The sequence below is a fragment of the Lissotriton vulgaris genome, chromosome 11 (assembly GCF_964263255.1).
Source record: "Lissotriton vulgaris chromosome 11, aLisVul1.2, whole genome shotgun sequence".
NCBI lineage: Eukaryota > Metazoa > Chordata > Amphibia > Caudata > Salamandridae > Lissotriton > Lissotriton vulgaris.
In genome coordinates, this window is record NC_141699.1 from 1,068,268,524 (window position 1) to 1,068,283,978 (window position 15,455).

Consider the following 15,455-nt stretch of genomic DNA (forward strand, 5'->3'; position numbering starts at 1 on the left):
TACACCGAGGAAAAGCTTCAATTCAGTTTACAGTGAAAAGGAGTGGGGATGAGGACATTGAGGAAACCGCTTTATTTCACTTCTTGCTCATCCACCCACTGACAGTCAAAGCAATTAGGATGGCCTTCAAAAAAGTAATCTATGCACATGGACAAGTGACTGGGTGCCTAAAGTTTAAAGTATGTAACAAGAGGTCTACTCAACTGAACCGGAAAGGGGACTTTCCGCAACATCCATTGGAGACATGTGACCTTAAAAGCATGTCTGTTTTATTTAATTTCAGAGGACCCTATAATGCCCTCATTAACTTCAGGCTTTCTTCTCAAACAAAACTACATGCGTAGTGCAGTAAAACCACTTTGTTCAGTGTGCCCCGATTAGCAGTCTGTATTAAAGGATGCTATCCCACGCGCAAGCATGTGAACAGCAGTCTAAAATTAGGCAATGCCTGAGCAACTTTAGAGTGCTTAAAAAGGAGGACCATGTAGGCGAAACAGCGCAGCAACCCGTTCATGCTCATGATGAACATCTTCACACTTTATAGTACTAACACCAGTGACTGAATCGTAATGAAAACATTAAATACTTTTGAATTATTCCATGAATGACTTAAACACCATACGAGGACAGTGCAGGCAAATCTGTTAAACCCACTCTAAAAAGTACACAATCTCTGGATGGTCTGGTGCACAGTACAGCATCAACTTGCTCTAGGCACTGAGATTTAAAGGCTGCACCATAACTGGAGAGTCAGGATCGTAGGAGTCGGTTTTAGGGTTGAGGACTCAATAGCAGAAAGAGAAGCTGAAAACTTAACATGTGTCAATGTATCACTGTATCCTGAATAGTTCCCCAATAGAAGGATCACCAATTGCAGTAGCAGAATATTGTTATCAGCATCAATGAGTGGTCAACAAGGCGGTGAACCACCCTAAGAAAAGTTTGTCATCTCGCGTAGTGTTTGGACATTAAAGTAGACCGACACAGAAGAGTCAATCCTTCTCTAGTAAGACTTTCATACATAAACAAGTGTGCATAGCAGAATGTATTCAAATATCACCCACTTCTTTTACAATCCTGTGTCTCGCAAGCTCAAAACATTACGTAGAAAAAAAAAAATCACCTTACCACCACAGTACTCATCCCTTACACATTTCCTGTAAAAATCCAAGGACCAAAATATGCTTTCCTGCTAACAGTGTGCATCGAGAACTCATCTACTCCCTTTTACTACTCACAATCCCACGAGAGCCCCACAGGATTGTAAAAATTGGTTAAAAACAATATACATATATCATCTTCAGATTACTTATTCCTTAAAAACCTCCTCTAAAGGGGGGGCATGCCTTTCGGCTGCCCCCTTACATAGCTTTACTTAATTTCCACAATAAATGGTAACAGCATGCATTTCATTTCCAACATTCTAGTAGCCAGCCAATCAGAGTGCCCACTCAGGACTTGCAAGAGCCTCTCGTGAGACTCACTCGAAGAGACGGAACTGAAGTGCTTTTCTGAATGCATGTAGAGATGAGGTACAGAGCTGGAGAGGGAGGCTGTTCCGAACTAAATGCAAGGTAGAAGTAGCATCCTCTGCTCATATCTTTTAATGAGGGAAGTGTGGGCATTTAGGAGAAACATTGCTGCCTGGCTTGTAGATAGAAACTCAGTCTCTGGTTGATGTATGCCGGTCCTAGGTTGTGCAGGGCCTTGTATGCGTGGGTCAGTAGCTTCAATTGGCACCTCTTCTGTACTGGGAGCCAGTGAGTTCCTTGAGGTGACAGAAGATGTAGGTCCATCAGGGGAGGTTAAGGAGACTGGAAGTTACGAAAATAAATCTTCATAACTGTCTTTCAGAGATGGAACAGTAGATTCATGAGCATTGTTTGAAACTGAACGCAGGGAAATCTGAAATCCTGCTCTTTGGAGGTGCCAAGTTTATTTGGGACCCCACACGGTGGCCGCGAACACTCTGCGCTTCTCCTATCGCTAAGCAATGCGCAAGAAATCTGGGGATTCTTATTGATGATACCCTATCCATGAAAGACCATGTGCAGGCCCTTTGTGGTAAGGGTTTCGCGACCTTGAAACTGCTATCTAGGCTTTTCCCCTGGATCCCTTTGGATTGCAGAAGAACAGTTATGCAAGTCCTGCTCATGAGTCAGCTTGATTACGGAAACGCCTTATTCGTGGGCATGCCAGAGTACCTTTTCACGCGGCTTCAAGTGCTTCAAAATGCCGCAGTCAAACTGGTATGCGATAAAAACAAATCAAGCTCTGCATCAATGTGCATGAAAAACCTGCATTGCCTACCCATGCGTCAAAGAGCAGTATTTAAATTGCTCAGTCATGCACATAGAGCACACTATTTAAGCGGCCCTAAGATACTCCAGGAGAAAACTGAGTTTTATGTCCCCACAAGGAGCCTACGGTCACTACATCAAGCATTAACCAGAACAAAGCGTATCAAGAAGTTGATGACTGGAGGGCGCTCTCATATCTGGCAGCTAGGAAATGGAATGAGCTTCCCCTGGACATATGGCTCACTCCTAGCTACCTGGCGTTCCGAAAAAAAACTAAAAACTCATTTATTCCCTAAATACTAATACTCCCCTGTATCTCCCTATCAGCAGTCATGCCTTGTTTGCTACTAGCGCCTTATTATCCCTTGGGATGAGTGTTGCGCTCAATTCAATTCATAAAGCTTTATTCAGTGCATATTAAAATGACCATAAAAGCACATGAGCGATACATAGGATAACAGATATTGCAGAATTTAACAAAATACTTACATAAAGTTTAAACATACTTTTCCTGGCATTAAAGGATTGGTTTAAAAATTTAGTAGTAAAAAAGAAATGCGTTACTTACCTGTAACTGCAGTTATCCAGTATTGGTGTCTTTCATAGATTCACATGCCTGAATCATTCCCAGTCGTCGAGACGGAAGCCTCCGGTATATAAAAAAGTAATGTCCTATAGACATAGATAGAAAAGAATAGGACTAAGGATCCCACCTTAGTGGCCTATCCACGTCCTTTTGTAAAAAGGACCAAAGTAAAGAAGCCAACCAATCAGCTACCACCTCCTTCTAGAACCTTGTCAGAAGCCTAGGTCTCAGATTTTCGTACGCACCAGCTAGGTAGGCGTAAACTTGTTAGAGAGATAGGAGAGTCCTTCCAGGGGAGGCGGGAGGGTGCATGTGATGCTATGAAAGACACCAAAACTGGATAACTGCAGTTACAGGTACGTATGCATTTCTTATCCAGTATTTAGGTGTCTTTCATAGATTCACATGCCTGAATCAGAGTAGCAAGCAATATATTTTGCACATTTTTGATGGAACATATACGAGTCTGTAGATAATACATATCACACGACTGTAAACCACCAAAATACATTGTCATGTAAATATTAGTAAAAGAATGTGCATACCAGTAAAGGATCGAGGGATGTCGGAAGGCTCACCTCACTGGAATAGATGGCGAAGAACTGCTTGGCCCACTGCTGCATCCTTCATCAGCTCAGTGGCCAGACAGTGTCTGGTGAAGGTATGCAGTGACTTCCAGGTCGCCGCTCTGCAGATGTCCAATACTGGCACTCCAGCAAACAGTGCCGCAGATGTGGACATGGCTCTTGTCGAATGAGCTTTGACTTGCGTCCAAAGGTCGTCCGGCCTTGTCATGGCAAAAGGTGATCGCCGAGGAAATCCACCTTGAAATGCTTTGTTTTGATAGGGGCATGCCTTCCCGTGGTCTACTAAAGGCAACAAAGAGTTGAGATGATTTTCGGAAGTGTTTTGTCTTGTCAATGTAGAATTTAAGACATCTCTTCAGATCCAACGAATGTAGAGTTCTCTCAGCTACAGTGGTAGGATTTGGAAAGAATGACCGGAGGACCACTTTCGGAATAAACCGAGGATTTCGTTCGTAAGATCACTCTGTCCTCTGAACTGAATGAAAGGATCTTGAATTGAGAGAGCCTGCAACTTGCTGACCCTTCTAGCAGGAGGAGGGCCGTTTTCCATGAGATAAATTTGATGTCTGCCCTATGGATGGGTGCAAAGGGGTGCTTCATTAATTGGCGAAGGACCACATTGAGGTGCCACGACGGAGGGATCAGTCTTGGTCGTGGGAAGGATCTGTATAGACCTTTAAGGAACTGCTTTATAAGTCTGTCTGCCACAGGGATGGACCCTTAGGGGTCCTGGTGAATCTTGAGATCGCCGCCAGATGCACTTTAATGGATGCGTGTGCAAGGCCCGATTGTGCCAGATGTAGTAAGTATGGTAGCAGCTGTTGTGGAGTGATGTGGAAAGGGTGCAGGCCTTCGGCCACACACCAGGAGCAAAAACGTTTCCATTTTAATGAGTAAGTTTTATTAGTGCTGTCCGCTCTAGCCTTTGCAAGGACGTCTCTGCACTCCTACAGGATGTTTATGTGACAGAATTCCCGGTACTCAGGAGCCAAGCTGACAATTTTAGAGAGCTCAGATTTGGGTGGTGTACCTGTCCTTGGGACATTGTGAGCAGAGCTGGATGTTAACGCAGGCGAATAGGTGGCTGGGCAGAGAGGCGGTGAATGTCCGTGAACCAGTGCTGCCTCTGCCAGAATGGGGCGATCAGAATCAGAGTGCAGGGCTCAGACTTAATCTTCCTGAGAACCCTGGGTATCAGTGGAAATGGCGGAAAGGCGTATGCAAAGATGTGGCACCATGCGATGGAAAAAGCATTTCCGAGGGTTCTTGGTTGGTGATGCCTGCTTGCGAAGCTTGGGCATTTGGCGTAGTTTCTCGTGGCAAAGAGGTCTATGCGCGGAGTTCCCCATTCCGCGAAGAGGTGTCCCAGCACTTCCATGTCTAGTTCCCATTCGTGGGATGGAGATCCCCATCTGCTCAGAGCATCCGCGAAGACGTTGTCCTTGCCCGGAACGTACTCTGCTTTCAGCGTTATCCCGTGTTCCACAAGCCAGTTCCAGACCCTTTGCGATTCGCGAGATAGAGAGCGATCGCGTCCCCCCCTGCTTGTTTAGGTAGTGCATAGTCGTGGTGTTGTCTGTTCTGACGAGCACTGGGGAGTTTTGAATGCATGGCAGGAAGGCTTGTAGAGCTAGGAAGATCGCTCTTAACTCAAATAGGTTGATGTGGAGCTGGGTTTCCTGTTCTGTCCACTTGCCATTGATCTGGAGTTCTTGGAGGACCGCTCCCCAGCCTTCTAGGGATGCGTCCGTTATCACATGTGGCTCTGCGGGAAGCAGGAACGGCAGACCCGGTGACAGGTGTTTGAACGATCTCCACCACTGTAAGTGGTTGACCATGTTTCAAGTGACTCGTATGCGGTCCTCGAATGATCCTGTACTTTGTGTCCATTGGTTTGTCAACTCCTCCTGGAGTGGGCGCATCTTGAGGCGGCAGTGGGGTATGAGCATGATACATGAGGACATCATGCCGAGGAGGGACTTGAAGGTGCGGACCAGTAAAGTCTTCCTTGATGCCACTGACGTGGCCAGGGAGATGAGTTTGACTTTCCTTTCCTGAAAAGGCAAAGCCTTGACACGTTCCGTGTCTAATGTCGCCCCAAGAAATGTAATGACCTTGTTGGGCTCCAGTGCAGACTTCTCGCGGTTGAGGGTCAAACCTAGACGCTGGAAAATATCCAGACAGACGCTGGAGGATTTGGCTGCGCCGGTCGCGGATGGTGCCTTCACCAGCCAGTCGTCCAGGTAAGGGAAGACTTGGTGTCCTTGTTGACGAAGGAAAGCCGCCACAGGTGAGAGGCATTTGGTAAATATCCGTGGGGCAGATTTGAGGCCAAACGGGAGGACACAAAATTGGTAATGCTGCCCGCTACAGCAAATCTGAGGTATTTCCTGTGCCCTTTGAGGATAGGAACATGGTAGTAAGCGTCCTGCAGGTCTAAGGACGTCATATAGTCCCCTTCCTCCAATAGTCCCAGGATCTCCTGGAGAGTCACCATACGGAACAATTGTTTCCTTAGGAACACGTTGAGTGCCCCGAGGTCCAGGATTGGTCTCCACTTTTTCCCTTTCTTGTGGATGAGGAAGAAGTGGGAATAAAAACCTTTTCCTTTGTGGGTTGGTGGAACTCTCTATCGCTCCCATCTGTAGCATGGAAGAGATTTCCTGCAGAAGCAATCGTAGGGGCCTGTGGGACCGTTTGCGAGGTGGTGTTGTCGGGGGGATCGTGACAAATTCCAGGGAATGTCCGAATTGAAAGAGCTGGAGCACCCACGCATCTGTCATCAATCTCCAATTCGAGGAAGTGTGTGAGTTTCGATGGTGGATGGACTGGCCATTGACACAAGTCATTGGCGGTTGCGAGCAGGTTTTTTCTGGTTCTTCCCTCTGTAATTAGACTTGCCGTAGGAAGTCTGACGCCCTTGCTGCTGTTGTCACGGTTGGTATTGCGTTCTGTTTTGGCTGTATGAATAGGAGGACCTGTTCTGGTATGTGCCTCTATAAGAAGATTGTCCTCTACTTTTGTTTCCACTAAAGGACTGGTTCCGGAATTGCAGTGTTCCAAGGGCTTTGGCAGTGTCCTTGTCTTTTTTGATAGTTTTTAAGGCCTCAAATCTTTTCCCCGAAGAGATGTTGGCCGTGATAAGGCATATCAATAATATTCGTCTGCATCTCCTGGCGGAAAGGAGGGGCTTTGAGCCAGCCTGGTCTTCTGAGTACAGCAGCACCTGCCAGTTGCATGAAACCGGTCATGGCGACATCCATTGCGCAGTCAATGAGCTCAGAGGCAGATGTCTGCCTACCAAGAGGAGCGATTGAGCTTCCTCCTTAACTTCCTCTGGCAGGTGAGATAGGCAAGGTGCAATATCTGCCCAGAGTTGCCGATTGTAGCGGCCCAGAAGTGCGATGGAATTGCCACCTTTTCTGTCATGGCCGACGTGGTGGAAAAACGCTTGCCAATAGTATCCAGTTTTCTGCCTTCCTTGTCAGGTGGTGTTGACAGAGGCTATGCTGGGTTACGTGAATTTTTCTGTGCCGCCTGGGTTACCACAGATTCTGCCTTGGGGTGACCTGTGAGGCATGCTGGCGCTGATGAAGTCGGCTTGTATTTCTTTTCAAGCCTGGGTACCACTACTGGGATTGAAGCGTGTTTGCATCAGTAATTTCCCTTGCTTCCATATAAAGTCAATGATGGGAATTGACTTGGTTGTCTTTTTAGCTGGTTCCTTGAAGTCGTACAGGAAGCACTCTGTTTCCTGAGACTCCATAGCCATGTGGAATCGTTTGGCTGCGCGCTCTACAAGATTATGGAATCCGCTGATGTCAGCGGGTGGAGATTGAGGACTGTGGTTCCGGGGAGGCCGGAGAAGGAGCAACATAGTCTTGATCTACGTCTGGGTCAGACTCGTCTCCACGGACCTCGCCCTCTTCCTGGTCCCCTTCTTTGTCATCAGACTATTGAATTTCTTGCACTGGCTCTTGTTCCCCACTAAGCGTCAGTGGTGGCGGCTTGTGTCGGGCCAACGGAGTGGGTGCGTGTACAGATATAGGTACAGGCGTAGTGGGTTTTTCCAGAAACCGCTGTTTATAGTCTCGGATTAAGAATTGCAGGTCTGATACAATGGCCGCTGGTAGGCACACCATCGTTGTAACTTGTGTGCGGACTTGAGTGTGGACTGTATGTTCCACATGTTTCACCTCCTCCATTTCCTCATCCGTTCTTTGGTACTTGACCACAAGGTCTGATGGGCTTGTGTGTACAACTCTTCCTCCGACTCTTCACCTTGAAACAGGCAGGATGGAGGCAGCTCTTGCACCTTACTGGGTGACGTCAGGTCTGGCGTAATTGGTTTCCTCGAGCTTTTGATGCCGATATGGGCTGTCTGTGGCGGCAAGGTATCCATGGCTTGAGATAGCAACACAGACTCTTTCCATTTCCCTGTTGGAGCCGACGACGATGATGCATTTCCAGGGGTCGTCGACGACTTAGTCAACGGCGTCTTCGTCGACATTACCTTCGTAGACTATTTTCCCAGTCGTCGACGGTGTCCCTGTCGACGGAATTCTCGTCGACGTGTACTTAGTCGACAGGATGATCTTCGTCGACGGCACAATCGTCGACGACTGACTTAGTCGTCAAGATCTTCGTTGATGGTGAAAATGGAATGGTTGACGACACTGGCATACTCTCCGTCGATGAAGGAGTCTTCTTTGTCGTCTATGAGGAGGCCAACGATGCTGTCGACGTCGACACGGTCGTCGTTGACATTGAAGCAGTTTTTTGCGCTGAAGAGATAATCAACGCTGTCGTCAAGGTCAGCGGTGGCTTCCTGGGGACAGGAAGATCCTTGCCAGACACTGAGGTTTTGCCCTCTGAGGACTTCTTGAGAGTCTTCTTAGGAGGGTTGTCTGAGGGGCTAGGGGAAGTAACCCTTGGCCTCTTCAAGGAAAATTGTGAAGTACCAGAGATACTCTCACTTTCTTCTGACTCCAAGTCTGTCCTCTTCTTTAGCCTGTCCAGCCAGAGCAGCAGGCGTCCTTCTCGGTCTTTAAGGGTCTTATTTGAGAAGGTCCTACATATTTTACAGTCCTTGGGTAGATGGTGAGGGTAGAGGCAATACAAGCAGGTTTCATGCTTGTCCTCTACATGGAGCCTTTTCTTTCCAAACGAGGAACAGGCTCTGAAGAGAACCTTTTTCTGGGCATCAGCCATAATGTAATAAGTTAGGTAAATTCGTTTTTTGGAGAAAAAGAAGAAAATCCTGAGGAGAACTCAGGTGGAGACTCCCTAGCACAACGTGGGGTAGAAAATCTGAGAGACCTAGTCTCCTGACAGGAAGGTTCTAGAAGGAGGTGGTAGCTGATTATTTGGCTTCTTTACTTTGGTCCTCTTTACAAAAGGACATAGATAGGCCACTAAGGTGGGACTCTTGGGCCTATTCTTTTCTATGTAGGTCTATAAGACATTACTTTTTTATATATACCGGAGGCTCCCGTCTCGACGACAGGAAATGATTCAGGCATGTGAATCTATGAAATACACCCAAATACTGGATAAGCATACATCTGCAGATTGCATGTTAAAAATTAATTTCATTGCATCATTAATAGTCTGTGAACCGTACTTGATAAACAAAGGTTTTAAGTAGGCAATACGAAAACTCTTGTAAACTTTACATACCAACAAAAAGTGCAAGGTGCTCTGCTTAGATAGACCATAACATGGACAGGGTCTGGTCGGATAATTTTTAAGGTGGGGGATGCCACCAGATGGTGTGCCAGCCCGAACCTAAGTTTAATAAGTACAAATCTATGGGATGGCCTGGTCACCATACCTAGATATAGGGGGTAACCTTCATTAACTATATGGCTATTGTAAAACAGAGTGGAAGACAATACCCCAGTCTTTAATGACCACCTCCTCATTCTGTGCACTAAGAATGTTGACTTCAGCTCACTTTTAGATATTGCGGCAGCAGCACATCGATCGGCATTATGTTTATGTCAAAGATTTCCAGAAAACAGTCGACAACATATTTTAGCCAGGGGATTTTAAAATAATTATTTAAGGCGAGACAGTCCTCTATAACAGATCTATTAAAAGCGGTCTCCTCCTTTAATCAGATGGATCGCCAAACCATAAGAGGCCTTAGGGATAACAAATATATCAGGTAGTTAATCCCCAGTTCTCTAAGGATCAGCGCAGTTGGGGCGGAAGTAGGTAAACAAAAGCTTTGAGGAAAGAATTTTCCTCCGTCTGCAAACTATAATCACAGCAATGTCCCCAGACTCTTGCCCCATATAATGCAATTGACACATCTGGCTTGATCGATCTGAAGCATATCCCTGATAAGTCTGTCTCCGATCTTAGCCGCAAATCTAAAAACACTGAGCACTTTTAGTTACCTTATTGCTAACATTAGTAAATTCATTAGACCATTTCTATCTTTTGAAAAGGTTATTCCTAAATAACAAACTTTGTCTACATGTTGCACTTTTTGGCCATCTATAAAAAATGCAGTATGCAACTTTTTTTTGGCCCCACAGGTCATGGTATGCATTTTCTCTTTGTTGATAACCAGTTTCTTGTCCTTGATAAAAACAGAGAATCTGTCAAACGTTGCAAGTCAAAGGGGGTTCTCGATAGTAGCACGGCATAGTCTGCGTATAATAACACAGGCACTATGTCCCCATTAACCTGGGGGGCATCAGCATTAATAGTTTTTAAAACTACATCAATTTAATTTATAAATAAGGTAAAAAGCAAGGGGGCAAGGACAGCCTTTTCTAATACCACTATTAACGCTGAATTTAGGGGTACACTCCTTTGACGCCGTAGCACACGCTTGTTTGCAATTTTTTATAAAGCCTGGCCAAAAAAATGATTATACCCTCCGGTGCCCCATGCTGTAACAGGGTTGGCCATAAGATGGAATGGTCCACCAGATCAAAAGCACTGCTTTGATCTGCAAAGCAGAGATAAAGTGAACCTGGTTTGGCCTGGGTATACTTCCCGATCAATAGATCTAAATGTATACATTGAGCGAGTGTTGCGCTATATGTATATAAGTATATAAGTCTAGCTGCAGTGTTCTGAATGGACTGTAGCCTCTGGAGATGTGTAGTGATCCCAGAGTAGAGCATTGCTGTAGTAGTCTGCTAGTGATAGGGGCTTCTCTGGCTGTACGTCTGATTTTCATGGGGAGCCACTTGAACTTTTGAAGCATGCAGAGCGAAGAAGCAGGCAGTGGAGACTGTTGATCTGGGACTTCATGGTCGGCTTACTGTTGACGATGATGCAGAGGTTCCGGACGTGGTCAGATGGGGTGGGTGTTGGACTTGGTCGCGGAAACCATCAAGAATCGTTCTGGGTGTGGAGTTGTCTAAGATCAGTACTTCCATTTTGTCAGTGTTGAGCTGGAGGCAGCGGTCTTTCATCCAGTTGGCGGCACTCGTCATGCACCTGTGGAATCTGGTTCTGGTGGCAGTGGTGTCCTTGGAGAGGGAGAGAACTAGTTGTGTCGTCTGCATATGTGATATGATGTTGAGCTTGTGGGAGCTGGCTATGATGGCCAGGAGTGTCATGTAGGTGTTGAAAATGGTGGGGCTCGAGTGATTAACCATAGGGGACACCACAGATTTCCCTGTGTTCCAAGGTGAACTAAGGTAGGTTGACTTGGAGTTCTCCCAGTGAGAAATGAGGTGATCCATTTAAGAAAGGTACCCTGGAGGCCGATGTTGTGTAGCCTGGTGATCAGCATGTGCTAGGATACGGTGTTAAATGCTGCTGAGGTCTAGGAGTATCAAAATCGTCATCAATCATTGGTCAAGGAGGTCTTGGATGCAGTCTGTGGCTGGGATCAGGGTAGCCTTAGTGCTGCAACTGCTGTGGAATATGGACTGAGAGGAGATGAAAAGATAAATTCTCAAGATGTGTGCAGTTGATTTGTTAGTTTTCTCCAGTACCTTGACCAGGAAGGGGAGCAAGGAGATGGATAGTAGTTCTAGAGTTCACTGGGGTTGGCTGGTTGCTTCTCCAGTAGGGGTTTGATCTCGGTATTTCTCCAGTCTTCTGGGAATGTGGCTGTGGTTATCGAGGTGTTGAGTAGGGAGGCGAGTTTGTGGCTGATTGTCGCATCCAAAGTTAAATATGTGGTGTGGTCAAGGGTCAATGGGTGCATCTGAGTGGATGGAGTTCATGAAGGCAACAGTGTCCTGGGTGCTGAGTGTGTTCAAAATGGTCAGATGGTCTGAGCTGGTTGTGGTGTGGTTGTGTAGGTCGAGTAGGTCAGTAGACTTTGGCTTGAAGGCTTTGCCGATGGAGATCTTCTGGAAGAAATTGCAGAGGTTGTCGCCGAGCTCCTGTGAAGGGGTGATACTGTTCAGTGGCTGAGCAGTTTGAGAACTCCCAGACCATGTTCAAGAGTTTCTTGCTGTGGCTGGAGTCGATGACAGCAGCTAGGGCAGCTCTTCTTTCTCAGTAGCTGGTAGTAGAAATTTAGGGATGTCTTTAAGGAGGTCCTGTTGGTGGTGTCCTTGCTGGTGCGCCACCTTTTTTCACACTGTTTGCAGATGCGCTTAGCCGCTCGAAGTTCTTCGGTGTAACAGCTGGCCTGTTTTGAGAACCTTCAGTGATTGCAGTCTTTGATGGGGCAAGGACGGTGGCGCAGTTCATGACCTATGTGTTAAAGTTTGACACCTTTTTCCATGGATGTGGTGGGGTTGGATGCAAAAGCCCAGGTAACCAGAGGTTGCATATAAAAACAACCATAGAATCCTGTGGGCTAATTCTCAACACATTAATACATTTTAGTCATACGTAATAAAACTTTCAAAAACTGCTTGTGAGAACAAAAAACAAGATATCTGTTCATTGAAATGGTTGATTAAGTGGTCGGTCCACGTGAGGTCGGTGATGTGGCTTTAAGGGCCGCGGTTGCTGGAGGAGAATATGGGGTCTAGCATGTGACCTGCACAGTTGGGTATGGATGAGATTGGAGTGTCCTATGTAGCTCATGCTTTCAAGGAGATTGATGATGTCGTTTTACTTTGTATGTCCCACAAAAAGCTTTACCAAGGAAGAAAAGATAACCGGAGACTGGGAGGTACCACCACAATCACGGATATGCCTCCACCCCGATCTAATCGGCAGGCAAACTGGCGGATAGGAGACTGGACCAGGGTGAGAGCCTTCCTCGATCATGCTCCCCCTCAGTTATTTCAAAATACACATAGCAACTCAATCACTAGCGGACACAGACTTCCGGTTCATAACCGGTTTGAAATCCTGTCTGGCCTAGAATCCTGCGATTGACATGAAGAGTCCGATGACTTGGGTAGCAGGAGGGTGGACGCCACACGTGCTGTAATGGCCGAAACAGTTTGGGGAAGATTAAACAATCTTATCTCCTGGAACATTGCAGGTTTAGCTGTGAAGTTAGAGAACCCTAGCTGGATTGCTTATATTAAGCAATTTCTGATAATCTGTCTGCAAGAAACCTGGTTGGTTGAATGCAATCTACATTTGGAAAGATATACGGCACATTTTGTTCCAGCAGCCGTTTCTACCAGGGGAAGAGCTAAGGGGGGTTTGGTTATTTATATTTCTGTAGCCCTGGCATGTAAAGTATGTAGAGTCAATACATCTAACCCGGGTATCCTTGCTTTAACTTTAACAAAAGGGAACTATACGGCAGGTCCGGTAAATTTTTATAATTCAGTTACTTTTGGATCTGATCATAGTTATTTAGTTGCTCTGAATGTTTTTATAAATAAGTCTGAGTCATAGCCTACACAATCTCATGGTCATGGGTGATTTAATATACATCCTTGTGGCAATCCCCTATCCGCATGTCTCTCGGACTTAAGCTGCTCTCGAATCCATGGATTTCATTTTGAGCACTCGATCATGGGGGAGTTCTTAATGATCTGATTAACGATTTTGATTTGACACCCACTATGGCTCGGACAGACCCTTACACTATATTTGAGCAACCCACTTTCAATGGTCACGGGAAGGGGACATTTATTGATTTCATGCTCATTTCGTCTCCTATGCAGCCGTTTGTGGACTCCTTTTTAATTGAGCAGAACGAATTGAGTGATCATAATCCCCTTTCACTGTACTTAACAGGTCCCTGGATCACAAAAATAGGACTAAACACTAACCAGGAACTAATAAGTACAACAGATGGGAAGCGCAGACTCAGATGGACTTAAGTCACCCCGGAGTGGTTTTACAATGATATTCAATCTGTGTGCAGCAGAAATTAGCATCTGCCTACTGGAGGTGCAACACTAAGGTGTTAGCAGCTTTCCAGATTATCTCAGATAGGTTCACGGAATTGTTATCTGCACCAGTTAAGAAACAGTCTAACGTGGGCGCTAAATGGTTCGATGAGCACTGCTCAAAAACGGCACGTAGTCTAAGGGTAGCCTTATCCTCTAACCCCAGAGTGCAAGCAGATGTAATACTTTGCCGTAGGGATTACAAACAAGCATTAGCTAAACGTATGCAGACCTTAAGGAATGAGGCATGGAACGAGTTATTAGATCCTGAAACCCTCAAGAATAGCTCCAAGTTCTGGGGTATATTAAAAAAAAAACATTTCTTGTCCAGGAGTCTGGTGATGGTCTTGAATGTCATATAGCTAAGGAGGATTGGAAGGCTCATTTTGAGCATATGTATGACTGCCCCCTGGAAGAGGATGATAGTTTGAGATCTGTCCCAAACTCCACTAATGTACCGGTTTTTAAAAAGGTGGATAAAAGCAGCAAGCACTGCTATAGACCCATATCACTCTTACTCTATGGTGAAAGTTCTGGGAAGGGTTCTCCTGCAGAGACTCATTACTTGGGTAGAAGACAATAACATCATGTCTGTCTCCCAGTATGGTTTCTGTAGGGGACGCTCTACGACTACTCAACACCTGAACCTTTTCTTAATATTAAGTAAATATACTGTGGCATGTAAGGGGACCATTCATCTTGCCTTCATGGACCGGTCCTCCGCTTTTGACTGTGTAAACAGGCAGAAGCTGTTGCGGTCCATGAGGGCAAAGGGGGTTGATGCTGGCTTTGTGAACTTCCTAGAAGACTTGCATAGATACACCAGAGCAAATGTAAGATTCTCAGGATCTGAGAGTGACTAAGGATTTTAATATTAAAGGGGAGTCCGACAAGAATGCATTTTGGCTGCCTTTTTGTTTAATTTTTATATCAATGATCTAGATAGCGTTTTACAGGAGGTGGGGGCTGACTGCCCCAGAGTTGGACGTCGGCGTACTCCGGTCCTATTATACGCGGACAATGCGGGCCTTGTATCAAGGACCGAAAAAGGCCTACAAGCTCTTTTAACTGCCTTTAAGTCCTTTATGACAGATAGAGACACAATAAATAACTCTAAACCTTATATCATGCAAGTAGGCAAACCGCAAAGACGGAACATCCAATTTAATGTGGGCGGTGCAATAATTCCCATATCCAGCACATTCTCCTATCTCGGAGTCCTTTTTGATAACAAATTAAACTGTGGCCCGCATGTTCTAAAAAAGAAAGGGGATGTTCCAAGGGTGAACGCTTCAATTTTGAATTTCTCATCTAAATTGTGGAATAAGCCAACTGGTGCAATGTTGCAATTACAGAATGCTAAATCAGTGGCTATAGCAACATTTGGTAGCGAAATTTGGGGGTATATCAGGGGAGAGCAACTCCAGATAGTGGAGAATGTTTTTAAAACGTCTACTGTGTCTCCCGCATGGTACGTCCAATGTAGCTGTTCATGAATAACTAGGGGTCTAGTATGTCAGTGATATTTTCTCACTGCGCCCACTGTCCTGTTGGCTGAAATTATGGTGTAATCCTGATATTCCCTTGACGCATATGATTTTAAAAGATTGTCTCTCCATGGATAATTAATTGGCTATAACATGGCTGAAATATTTAAAGATGAGTTTTCTAAGCCTAAGGCGGGTCGAGCTCTTTG

At 45.7% G+C, this 15,455-nt stretch overlaps 1 protein-coding gene across 3 annotated transcripts in view; it reads right to left on the reverse strand.

The window, feature by feature from the left end:
• The window catches only part of EIF4G1 (eukaryotic translation initiation factor 4 gamma 1), a 1,004,595-nt gene that overhangs the window by 832,328 nt on the left and 156,812 nt on the right, over positions 1-15,455 (reverse strand). The gene's annotated exons all lie outside the window — the stretch shown is intronic.